This window comes from Chiroxiphia lanceolata, chromosome 13 (genome assembly GCF_009829145.1).
Source record: "Chiroxiphia lanceolata isolate bChiLan1 chromosome 13, bChiLan1.pri, whole genome shotgun sequence".
In the NCBI taxonomy this organism is placed as follows: domain Eukaryota; kingdom Metazoa; phylum Chordata; class Aves; order Passeriformes; family Pipridae; genus Chiroxiphia; species Chiroxiphia lanceolata.
This window is the reverse complement of record NC_045649.1, coordinates 20,473,309-20,485,132: the sequence shown is the minus strand read 5'-3', so window position 1 is coordinate 20,485,132 and position 11,824 is coordinate 20,473,309. Positions and strand designations below refer to the sequence as shown.

Sequence of the window (11,824 nt, the reverse complement as noted above, 5' to 3'; positions counted from 1 at the left end):
AATATCAGGATTTTATGAACAATGTACCAAAGCTCTGTGCTGTACTGTAGAGTATAAATATTTACAATTGAGTTTATGTATTAGTAGTTAAATGCTGTGGGATGTACTCATTCTCCCGAGTGAATTCCCATCTGAAGACACTCTGCAGTCTGTCAGTTAGACCACAGAGCTGTGTTATCTAAACCCTTTCACAGGGGGCCCGTGTCAGTCAGATCCCAGAGCGATCGGGACCTGAGGAACACCCGGCACTGATAATGGGGACTGACAGGAGCAGGCGGGAACAGAGAACTACTTCAAGATGAAAAAACCTTTTCCCAGTCTCCAGCTCAGGAAGGTGCTTTTCAGACACCGGCCCTGCCCTTGGGCTGTTCCTCAGAGTTTCCCACAGTGGGTTCCACTGGTTGTGTCTGTGCAGTGGGGATACGGCCCAGGGTCAGGGCCAGGAACCAGGAACTGCAGCTTGGAGACATAAAATTAACTGAATCATTGAGTGGTTTGGTTTGGAAGGATCTTAAAGCTCATCTCCTTCCTCCCTCCTGCCATGGGCAGGGACACCTTCCACTAGCCGAGGTTGCTCCAAGCCCCCTCCAACCTGGTCTTGGACACTTCCAGGGATCCAGGGGCAGCCACAGCTTCTCTGGGCAACCTGTGCCAGGACCTCTCCACCCTCACAGGGAGGAATTTCTTCCCAATATCCCATGCAAACCCACCTTCTCTCAGTGGGAAGCCATTCCCTCTGTCCTGTCACTCCAGTTGCTGAAGCACAGTCCTTCCCTGGCTTCCTTGTAGATCCCTTCTGGAAGGTGCTGTGAGGGCTCCACACAACTTCTCTTCTCCAGGCTGAGCAGCCCCAGCTCTCTTGGGAAACTTGGGACTTTGGAACTTGGAAGGTTTGAGCAATCTCCTCAGTCCAGCTTCACACAAGCCATGGGGTGATCCTGGGATTCCAGCCACTCCAAGGAGCTTTTGAAAGCACCTGGAGGTCTACAGGAAGCTGAGCTGAAAGTCGGTAGCAACCAAAGAGATTACACTGGCTGCCACCATCCATGTGGTCACACTGTGCTCATACCCAAGCCAGAGCAGAACCACGTGACTCTCTGTGCACAGTCATAACAAGATTACCCAGCAGAATGAACTCTTTAATCAAAAACCAAATCCTGATAAAATGATGACTTATCCAAAATTAATTTTCCAAGTAATGATAGTAATAGTAAGTAACAACATGGAACTCCTCAGTGTCCCATCTACAAATTAATTAAAGAACTTGTTACAGGGAGAATAAATATCACACACAGGCCTGTGTGGCACAGTTGAAAAATGATCTGAGAAACATGATACCTCCAGAGGAATGAGTTTGCAGTTAAACCAGACAGGTTAATACCCTACTTACATCCACAAGACACTCACACTGCTCCCTTGCAGCTGCTGTGACTTGAGACTAAAAGCTTTAACCAATAAAACCCATTAAACTCAGGTAATAAAACAATGTCAACCACAAGAGACCACGTCACTACGGATCAATACATGGTATTTCCTTTCGAAGTCATGTCATAAGGTTTTCAGTTTGAAAATATTTTTTGCTGCTTTAAAAATGCAGAGGAAAAAAAGACAAACAAAGAAAACTTGTTCAAGTCTACATTTAAAGAATCCAAACCAGAAGGCAAAAAATAGAAGAGATTCATGGTGAAATCACTACCAAAATGATAAAAATGAAACATGGAAAACTGTGGCATGTCATGGACATGGGTGTGTCGTTTGTAGGGCCGGTGGACTCAGATTCATCCACAGCTACGCTTACTCTTTAAAAAGATACATAGTTTTAGGTAACAATGCACCAGATATTTTGTAGAGCTTCCTCGACTTTTATCTACCATAGAGTAGGAAGATTAATACTAATGAGAGTTGATTAATACTAATGAAAGTAATTCCTTTCCAGGATTCAGGTGTTACATAAACAGAATCACCAGGCCAGTACTGTCCTACGTTCAGGAAGGTAAAACCACCTTGCCATGAAGCACTATCTCCCCCAGGAACCAGCCTTCTGTGCTCTCAGTACAAGGCAGGGGACCCAGGCAGAGTTTTCTGTGGCTGTGAACTCCTCCACATCTATGAAGAGTTCGTCAGAGGTGGGGGTTTTATCCCTCACCACGTCTTCATCACTGTGGTGACTTACATGTTTTCCAACCCATTATTTAACATATTCATAAATATTCTTTATATTTATATAGTACTTAAGTATCAGACAATATTCTGAAGCAAAGCAGAATGAGCTCAAGAGAAAGGTCAAAGAACATCCATAGAAGGTTAAAAAAATACTTATTTCATGTCCATTTTCTACCAAACCCCTTCCCTCCCATCCATTTGTAATGTCTCTGGTTTTACCAAAGCCTCCTCACTTGACTCTTACATTCAAAGAAAGCTGAGGGTGAACTTACCCCACAACTCCTCTGTCCCAAACCTCAGGAGGGTTCCTGTGCCTGCTGCCCCCCCTGCCAGGCTGTGTCAGTGTGTACAGGTGAAGTGCAGTGCCTGTGAGCTCCTGACATCTCCCTGCTGCTGCTCAGCCTCCCTTCCTGGAGCAGGAGGACGAGCTGCACTTGCCTCAGACTCATTGCAAAGCTTCATTTATGAAGTCTGACAGAGATGGAAAGACAAAGCAGATCCCTGGACGCTCCAGCCCTGTGATTTTCCAGTTCTACACTCCTTCCTGTCCATGTTATTACTAAAAGCATGAGGCTGTTATATCTACACAGTCAGTACATTTATCTTACCCAAACACAGCCCAGCCAGGCAACACCACATTTTGTTTCTTTATGAAAAAGAACAAACAAACAAACAAAAAAAAATAAACTCATGATAAAACCTTAATTCTTAACTGAATGACCCCTTTGACATCAAATTACTGTGATACTTCAATTCCTTGTGCCTTAACAGGGCAGCAGCTTTATCTCTCTCAATGTTAAAGGCCTTGGGAAGTGAGATGGGCAATCAAAGTAATAGAAAAAGCAATACAGAATGTCTATAAAACTGAGCTGGATATCCCCAAATGTTTTCTCAGTAGGTTGCCTGTTACAAGCTCAGGCACCTGGATAGTAAATTACTGCAGTTTGATTTGTGTAACAGGTATTTTGTGTGTGGTTACCAAATTAGCAGGAACAATCCAAAAATTCCCCATAGTCACTGGCCCCCATGTTCTGTTTTGGAAATGTCATTGCAAGTTAACTTGGGAAGGAGCTTTGAAGGGCAGTTTTTCAGGAACAACTTAAATACATTGTCATGGGTCAATTTCTGAAGAATATTATTGTTTCTATTCTGAATTGTTTGACCTTCATGTTATGAAAATCAAAGTCACTCAAAGCCTTTTTTATATAAACTGAAATTAGGAAAATGTCACTTCTTACATTGTAACAGGGGTTCAGAGGCTCTCACACACATATACACACTGCATTTAAACTCCCAGCCAATTTGCTGTTCCAGTAATAGAGAAAAAGGGAAGATTTATGGCAAGAATAGTTTCCATTTCTTTCTCCATGATTTGATTTTTTTTCTCCCTGTTATCCACATATCAGAGAGAATATATTCAAGTAGAGCAACCATAATAAAAAAAAAAGAGGTGAACCTTTATTGGATGTAGGAACAAATCTCCTGGACCTACTACCTGCTTTTTCTCTTTTTTTAATTCTTTAGATAAAATATGACTTTGGTAGGGAAAGGTGGGTGTAATTAGAGCACAGGTTTTTGGCAAATAGGAAAAAGTGGGGTGAGGAATTTCTCCTGCTGAGAGAAAGCATCAGGTCAGAAAGAAGACAAGAAAAAATCCCCCTCTATGTTACCTTACCTCTTGTAAAATCTGAAAGGTTTTCATCTCCCATGACTCAAAGTCAAGCAATTCAAGAACAGACTGACCAAATGACCTTAATGAGAAATAAAATCTCCTCACCATTTTCCCTCTCCCTAATCTGTACCACAAACTCCTCATGCTTTGGTACTTTCCCTCCTTCTCCCACTGCTTATCTTGCAGTGTAACTAAAGGTCACCTTTATTAGAGACTGTTTCTGCCTATTTCTAGTTTGGAAATCGGAATTCAGCCACCACATTAAAAACTCCTCCTGCTACTGATTGTTCTGGTGCCACAGTCACAGACAGGTCAAACAAAATGACATGGGGAGAGAGAGGTGAGAGATAATATCTCAGAACCCAAAGGTGAGGACAGGAAGGTGCTTCATGGTGGCATAAGCACTTCCCAGCACATACAACGCTATCATTACTACAAGCCAAATGATTCATAATTATAGATCTCAGTCTTTTTTTAAGGTATTTTAAATGTTTATTGATTTGTAAAGGCAGCATGACTCGAAATTGTGCTGACCTTGAAAAGGCTGAGAAGGCAGAACTCAACATTTTTTCCAAATGAGCTGCAAAAGCTACAGGAGCATCAGACCCCTGTCATGAGACACCTGGAAAGGCAACTCACAACCCAGCCTTGGGTCACCCTTGGGACACAACAGCAAACTCGCTATTCCAGAAGAGTCCAGACACTCAGGGTTTGGAAGGGATGAGCATCTGATCCATCTGTGGAGGAAGAAAAAAGCATTTTGTGGCCAAGGAGGGAAGGAATATTCCTTAGAAGTAAGTTTTTGTTTCCATTGGCCAGATCAAAGGCTGAGACAGGAGAGTTTGAAAGCACTCGAAGGACTGCAAAATGCAGAACGTTCCAAACAAGTGCTGGTAAGACTTTTGTATCCTGAACCTGTATCTCATATATTCTGTCAAAAAAAGTATTTATTGAAAGATGAAAAGGAGTTTTAAAATAGATTATTGAGACTATTTTTGCAGCCTGTGCCCATAAGCCCTTGTTCCACAGTGAGTGCCAAGACTGAGGGCTCAGAGGGAGAGAAAAAAATGGGAACTAATAAATTCAGTTTTGCTTTTGAGTAAGGCACCCTCTCCCAGCCTCATGCTGATAAAACCTTTATGCCACTCGATGGCATATTCCCCCTCTCCCTCAATTTTAATTTGAGTTTTTCCCACATCATATGTAGCATATGCAGAATACATGATGGTGCCTGGAATAAAGGTTTTATTAGCACTCATTTGGGATGCAGCATAACTCCCTTATGATTTCACAACATGGAAGGGAGGGAGCCATTCCAAAAACCTCCTGCTGAAACGTTTATTATGCAACCAGCTATCACCCACTTTCTCTTTCACTCCCCACCCACACACTGCCTGCCCCATTACAAACTCAATTTTGTTTAGTTCCTAAGAGCTGAATAAACAGGCTCCAGCCATCTATGGGTGCATTTAGTCCCCATGTCTTGATGTAGATTAATACCATTTTAACTCCTCTATTTTGGTGGGGGTTTGCTGATGGGTTGAAAGAAAATAACTAGGGTGACTCTGCTTTAAAAAAAAAATTGATAAAACCCCATTCTTATTTAAATGCACTTTCAATTTTTGGTTGTGTTGTTTTTGTTTTTGGTTGTTTGTTGTTTTTTTTTTTAAATAGAAATATAGTTTTGTTGCAAGAATTCAGCTAATATTTTATCTTCAAAATTCAGAGAAATCTGCATTTTAGGAAAAAGTTCCCCTAAAAGTTGAAAGTCTTACCATTTTAGCAAGATGCAATTGTGTGTCTTTATTTTGCAGGCCATGGCAATGAGAAGGAAATACATATTTATTTTAGCTAATGGGTAAGTAAAAAATCTCAGGAAGATGTCTTTGAATGGGTCTGTCATTTTAAAGTTAGGTACTATAGATAGTCCCTAATTGTACTGGGGAGAACTGGGCTGGCATGAAAAGCTATTAGGAAGAGTAAGAAACTTTTGAGTGGAATGCAGTGTTAATGAGATCTCATTATGTTATTGCAAATTTTGACACACTCCATGGTTTTCCTACAGTTCCAGCTCCCCAAGCAAAGTAAGTTTTAGTTCTCTAAAAAGGTAAAGCAAAATTATCCTTCCCTCTGTCTCCAAAAATAAAAGACAAATAAAAGGATACATAATTTAGATCCCTATTATTTAATACTACTCTAATTATTTAAGATAAAGCAATTTATGGCTTCCAAAAAGTATGATTAGCAAAACAAAGAATATTTAATATCTGGCACCACAGAAAGCAGCCAGGAATTGCCTCTCAGGGAAGATGAATCTGCCACTCCCTGGCAAGAGGTTCCACCACACAACTCATTTGTTCAGTGGTTGTTTTCCAGCTTTACCTACTGAAGGAAACATGAGACCATTATTTCTTCTGATTTCAAAACTAACAGTGATTTAAGAATGTAAGGTATTTTTATTAGTTTTAGACAGTTTCTTAATGACATGATTTATGGAGGTTATTTTGGAATGTGCAAAAATGCACATAGACTGCTCTGTGTGGATACACTGTCCCTGAGTAGCTTTTTAGTTACAGCTTCTGGAAGAAGATGGACCTTTCATACAAATTTAGTTATAAATTGAAGAATCTTAAATAAAAAGTGTGAGTTTTCCTTGTTCTTCTTAACTTTTCTGATCTTAAACAACTTTGGAGCAAATCAGATTTCCTGTTCCATTCAAATTTCTGATTGAATGAAAAAGCGGCAAATTGTAAACAGAACAAAAATTATAGAGAGATGAAATTGCCTGATCTACATTTTTATCTGTTGTGAGTCCATACAGAAAATCAGATTTAAAAAAAAAATAATAATAAAACCCCTACAACAAAACAAAACAAAACACCTACAAACAACCAAAAAAAAAGTTCTGGGACGACACTGTGCTTCCCTCTTTACTTTCAAATATTCATATCACCTGAACAGGCAATATTCATATCACTTGAGTAGGCAAATGTACGACCACTATAGATTACAGATAATTATTTTAGAGCCTTTTTTAGAAGAATACACATCCTTTCTTCATCTGCTGGATGACTAAAGAAAACTGTCTCATTATTACACCAGTAGCATCACAGTGACACAGCCAACACTGTATCAAACCTGATCAAAATTCTATTCTTCCTTGTCTAACAGCTGGACAAGAAATGAGATCAAGTCTGAATCCCAGCTCACAATGGGATTTTTCTGCCTATTTGTATCCTTTAGTATATTTTATTCTTTTTCCCCCAGAAAATTAGAAGTGATTTTTTCTTTCAATACTCAATTTAAGGCATTCTTCTGTGCATCACTCCAGCACAAGTTTGTTTTGAAAACTTAAGTTCACCACTCTGTATATTTTAAATTTAGTCTAATTACTGTTGCTGTTGAGCAGATAATGTACAACACAGAAAAATCCCAGAGCAGCTATAGATGCACTTCTGTGCTGTGCAGAGGTGAACACAAAGGCAGAAACAAATGCTGTGTGCTGTAGTTACACACACTGGAAAGCAGAGCACACACTCCTGCTTTGTCTGGGCTTGGGATCCAGCCTGTCTGCCTGCACCACACAACGGGCTTGTAAAGGATATGCAGCTGAGAAAAGGTTGTGAAGTTCATTCTAGTTTATGTAGGGTCTAAAACAAGAGGAGTCTAATTCTAGTTGGCCTTTGGGGCACTACCTAAATCAATAAAGAATGGCAATAATAATCCATATGTGTTCCTACCAGCCTTTCTTCCTGTTATTTATTTCTTGTGCCCTTCACCAACAAGATAAAAAGTATTTTTGCTCATAAATGAAAAGTTTGGTTTGTACCGCAAGTCTTTAGGAGGGGGCTCTCATCAACATTTCTTAAACTGAAATTCCTTCATTCTGTGGGACTCAGGTTATGACACAGCTCAGTGCCCCCCCTGGATACAGGGGTTTTCCACATAGGTGTAGGAATTTCTAATGCAACTAAGAAAAAACAAACGCACAAATCAAAACCAAGACAAGTCCCCAAAAAATGCTTTGAATAAATGAGTTTTCCAGGTGTTTAACAAGAACTGCCCTGTTCAGACACTCTTCACAGTGATGTCTCTGGGTTGGCACCGTGGTGCTTTCCCTCCATGGCTCTGAGGCCTGAAGAGGCCCCACAAGTCCAGCCCCTGTGCTGCACATACAGGGCACACTCCTCTGCCACACAAACACAGCCTGGGCACGTAGAGAGTAAACCCTACCAAAACAAAATGCTCTGCTGCACACACCATTCCCCTCAGGGAGAGAATCAGAGAACAAAATACATGAGACAGATGTAACACATGTTGCTTAATGCATTCCTGGAGGCACTTGTAAAAACCCTATTTTAAAACCAGAGTAATTTCCTGATCCTGCTCCTTTTTTTCTCCACCACAGCAATAACAACTCAGTTAAAAACTGGAGACAAAGTTTAGTACCGTTACTCTAAGCTCATACCATGTTAGGAAAATAAGAACCCAGTTTTCTAAAAGAGTCAAAAAATTTTCAGGTCAGCCAAAACCATGAAAATCCACAACAGGTAAACAAGGTCTGGTGCTTCCAGAAGGAGGAAATATGAGGCCTCTAATACCTCACACTTTATATTCTGTTAAAGGAGGATAAATTAATTTGAAGGAAATACCTTGATTTTGTTTCTGCACAAACTCAGCAAAGTTCTCATTTGCATAGCCTTAAGTATACACTAGGACAGATTTTATCAGAATTTTTCTTTACTTCCATGTTTTTTCCCCCTAATGACCAGAGATGACAACAAAATAAGTGACTAATTTGACTACAAGCCCATTTGCTTAAATGATAAAATACAATGCTGGAGATATGAGCTCGTTTCACCTGTGGCTAACATATTTTTAAAATATCATAGCTGTACCTTGGGAAATTGTGAAAGCCATTCACTACTTCTACATATTTATTTACAAATAATCAAATTATATTTTGGACACGATACAGTAAATCTAAAACTCTTGGGCCTTTTTTAGCCTTACAGTAAGATTTATAGCACTGCAGGCTGGTACAGCCAAGAGTTGAACCCCTGTTCTGCCCATTCATCACATGTCAAGCTCTGAGAACACTGCCTGACACAGGATGAAAATCCAGTTGGGAATTGCCACAGCAAAGGGATGCAGTGCAGTACAGTGAGACCCTGCCCTCGTCCTTGGCACAAGTTACCTGCATTCAGCTCCCAATCTCCACATTAATAACCAAGCCTTCCATTCAGAAAAGTTTTTAAAGGAACTCCCACATATTGACATGTGTTACAGAATTCCAGCCTAGAAATGGAAAGTATGGAGAGGAAAAAAGAAGCCAAACTAGAATAAAAACAATATATAAATCAGCAAATTTTCTGTTGCTAAATTCAGTCATATTATACATTATTTTTATGTCAAGTTTTAAAATACTGTCTGCAAACATACGTGATTACTGAAAATCACAGAATCGTAGAATGGTTTGTGTGGGAAGGACCTTAAAGCCCACCCACTCCCACCCCTGCCATGGGTAGGGACACCTCTCACTAGCCCAGGTTGCTCCAAGCCCCGTCCACCCTGGCCTTGGACACTCCCAGGGATCCAGGGGCAGCCACAGCTTCTCTGGGCAACCTGTGCCAGAGCCTCCCCACCCTCACAGGGAACAATTCTTTCCCAATATCCCATTTAACCCTACCCTCTTTCAATACCACATGGGAGGCAGAAATCCTCATTCAGGACACTCTGTTTGGGGTAGGGATGGGGTGAAAAACCCCAATCCATAAGCACACTTTGTATTTTACCCACATAATTAACAGGGACTATTTCCCTTGGGTGTGGGTTGTGCAATCACTGAATTTGATCCAGAAAATTGTACATTTGCTCAAGCTGCATCAGTCAAGCCCAGCTCCAGTGAATATTAACATGCTGTGTAACATGCAAAATAAATGATGTGTTCTACTACCACAGGCAGAGCTATTATGCTTTGTCTGTACAGAAAGCTTAAAACACAGCCTTTCCTCATTTGTATTGCATGCAAGCATGGCATTGTGCTAAAGAGTTCTTGACTTAGGGATTAAAAGTTAGCTGGATAGGAATGTGGAAATTTCTTCTGCAAAGCATTCCAGTTCTCTAAATAAATTAACATGCTTTCATTTGTTTCAGAGAGAAAGCCACAGAAATGGTGTAAAATCTTGGCATGTTTCTGAAAAAATAAATCATGAAAGTGAGGTTTGTAAGATGCAGATGGCTGTTGGATGGGCATTGCTCAGGACTTGGTCATAAACCCACATTTTTACTTTCCCTATGGCCCATCCTCTGGGCAATATGAGGGTTGTCTTGATCATTAAGCAGATGATTTGCAGATTGCATCTCTTTCTCTCTCACACACCTAATCTGATCTCAGAACAAATTTACCAGAAGTAAATATCCATGTCACACTGTATTTATCAAATAAATACAATTATTTACACTACAAGTCTGTATTTAAATATAACGAGTTGAAGTCTACTACTCTTTATACTGGAAGATGTAGATTTCTTGGGATAAAGGATATTGAAGAAAAAAAATTCCAGAATAGTTCTCGAGTGGCTACTATATCTAATTCTCTGTTTTCCTCAAGTTGCAGACAATTTCATAGAATCCCAGAATGGTTTGGGTTGGAAGGACCTTAAAGCTCAACTCATCCCACCCCCTGTAATGGGCAGGGACACCTTCCACTAGCCCAGGTTGTTCCAAGCCCCGTCCAACCTGGCCTTGGACACTTCCAGGGATGGGGCAGCCACAGCTTCTCTGGGCAACCTGGGCCAGGGCTTCCCCACCCTCACAGGGAGGAATTCTTTCCCAATATCTCACCCAATCCTGCTCTCTGGCAGTGTGAAGCCATTCCCCCCTGTCCCGTCACTCCAGACACTTGGAAATAGTCTCTCTTTTTAGATTTCTTTAGCCAGATGTGTCATGGGATTCCTCCTTGCCCAGCTGATAGAGAGGAAGACCTCAGGGCATGGAAATAATTTATGAAGCATAAACTGGAGCTGGCTCCAAAAGAGCCAAATCCAAGTTTTCTGCATAAATAAATGTTGAAACTCAAAATTTCTGGTAGAAGACAGAGTAAAACAAAAAGAGAAATAACTTGAACATTCTCCAGGCAGCAGGAGGGTCAGGGGCACAGGGGCTCCACAGAGGCCTTTGCAGGGAGGTCTCGCTGCTGTGGGCACTCAGAGCCCGCTGTCTGTCACTGCCACCGGGGACCGTGTCACCAACTCACAGTGTTGGTTACAGCACTGTCAAAAACCTAAAGGTGCCCTTAATCTGCCAATTCTAACAAAAGAAATCTGCACACCTGCACACCTTAAAAATGTGGCAACAGCTGTCTAATCTCCAATTGAAACCCCAGCCACAGAGTCCTCAGTTGCAGCAAACCCTCCCAGTTTGTATCCAATCCAGAAAATGATAGATACCCTCAATCCCACTAAAAATTCAAGAGTCCAGACTGCTCAACCCCTTCCTAAGCAGGCCATTTGTCACCCAAACGACTTCTCGCCTGAGGAGTAGCAAAGCGACACGTGCCCAGATAATGTGCACACCTTTCAAAGGCTATTTTAGGCTCACAAAACCCAACTGCCTTAGGAAGTCCTGCCTCTGGGTAATTCAAACCATTTTACCAGGCTGAGGTTTTTATATTGGTTTTATAAATGTCTTAAGGGATAGAAAAATATATTCCATGAGCAAGAGATTCACTGAATATGCTGTGATGGTATAGAGTACGTTTAGGCCAGGATTAAAATAAAAGAGCTACAATTCGTCTCTTGTCCATATTTAAGGTAAAATAAGTGCCTAGATTTTCAGAAGCACAGAGCTCAAATCACTCATAGTGAATTTGGAAAGTGCTGAAAAATTTTGAAAATGAGGACAAATTTTTTTCAGACTAAATATGAATAAGAATCTAACCTGAGGCTGAAGTTCCTGAAAATCCTGCTGCCCTATATTTGTTTTTCA

The 11,824-nt window shown here is 40.8% G+C and overlaps 1 long non-coding RNA gene across 1 annotated transcript; it reads right to left on the bottom strand.

Annotated features, from left to right (window-relative positions):
* Positions 1–4,323: 4,323 nt before the first annotated feature.
* On the bottom strand, positions 4,324–11,064 carry LOC116793626. The gene is made up of 3 exons (XR_004359541.1): positions 10,959–11,064; positions 9,033–9,133; positions 4,324–4,572 (listed from the first exon to the last, which is right to left on the bottom strand). It is a non-coding gene; the product is annotated as an uncharacterized LOC116793626 (long non-coding RNA).
* Positions 11,065–11,824: the final 760 nt, after the last annotated feature.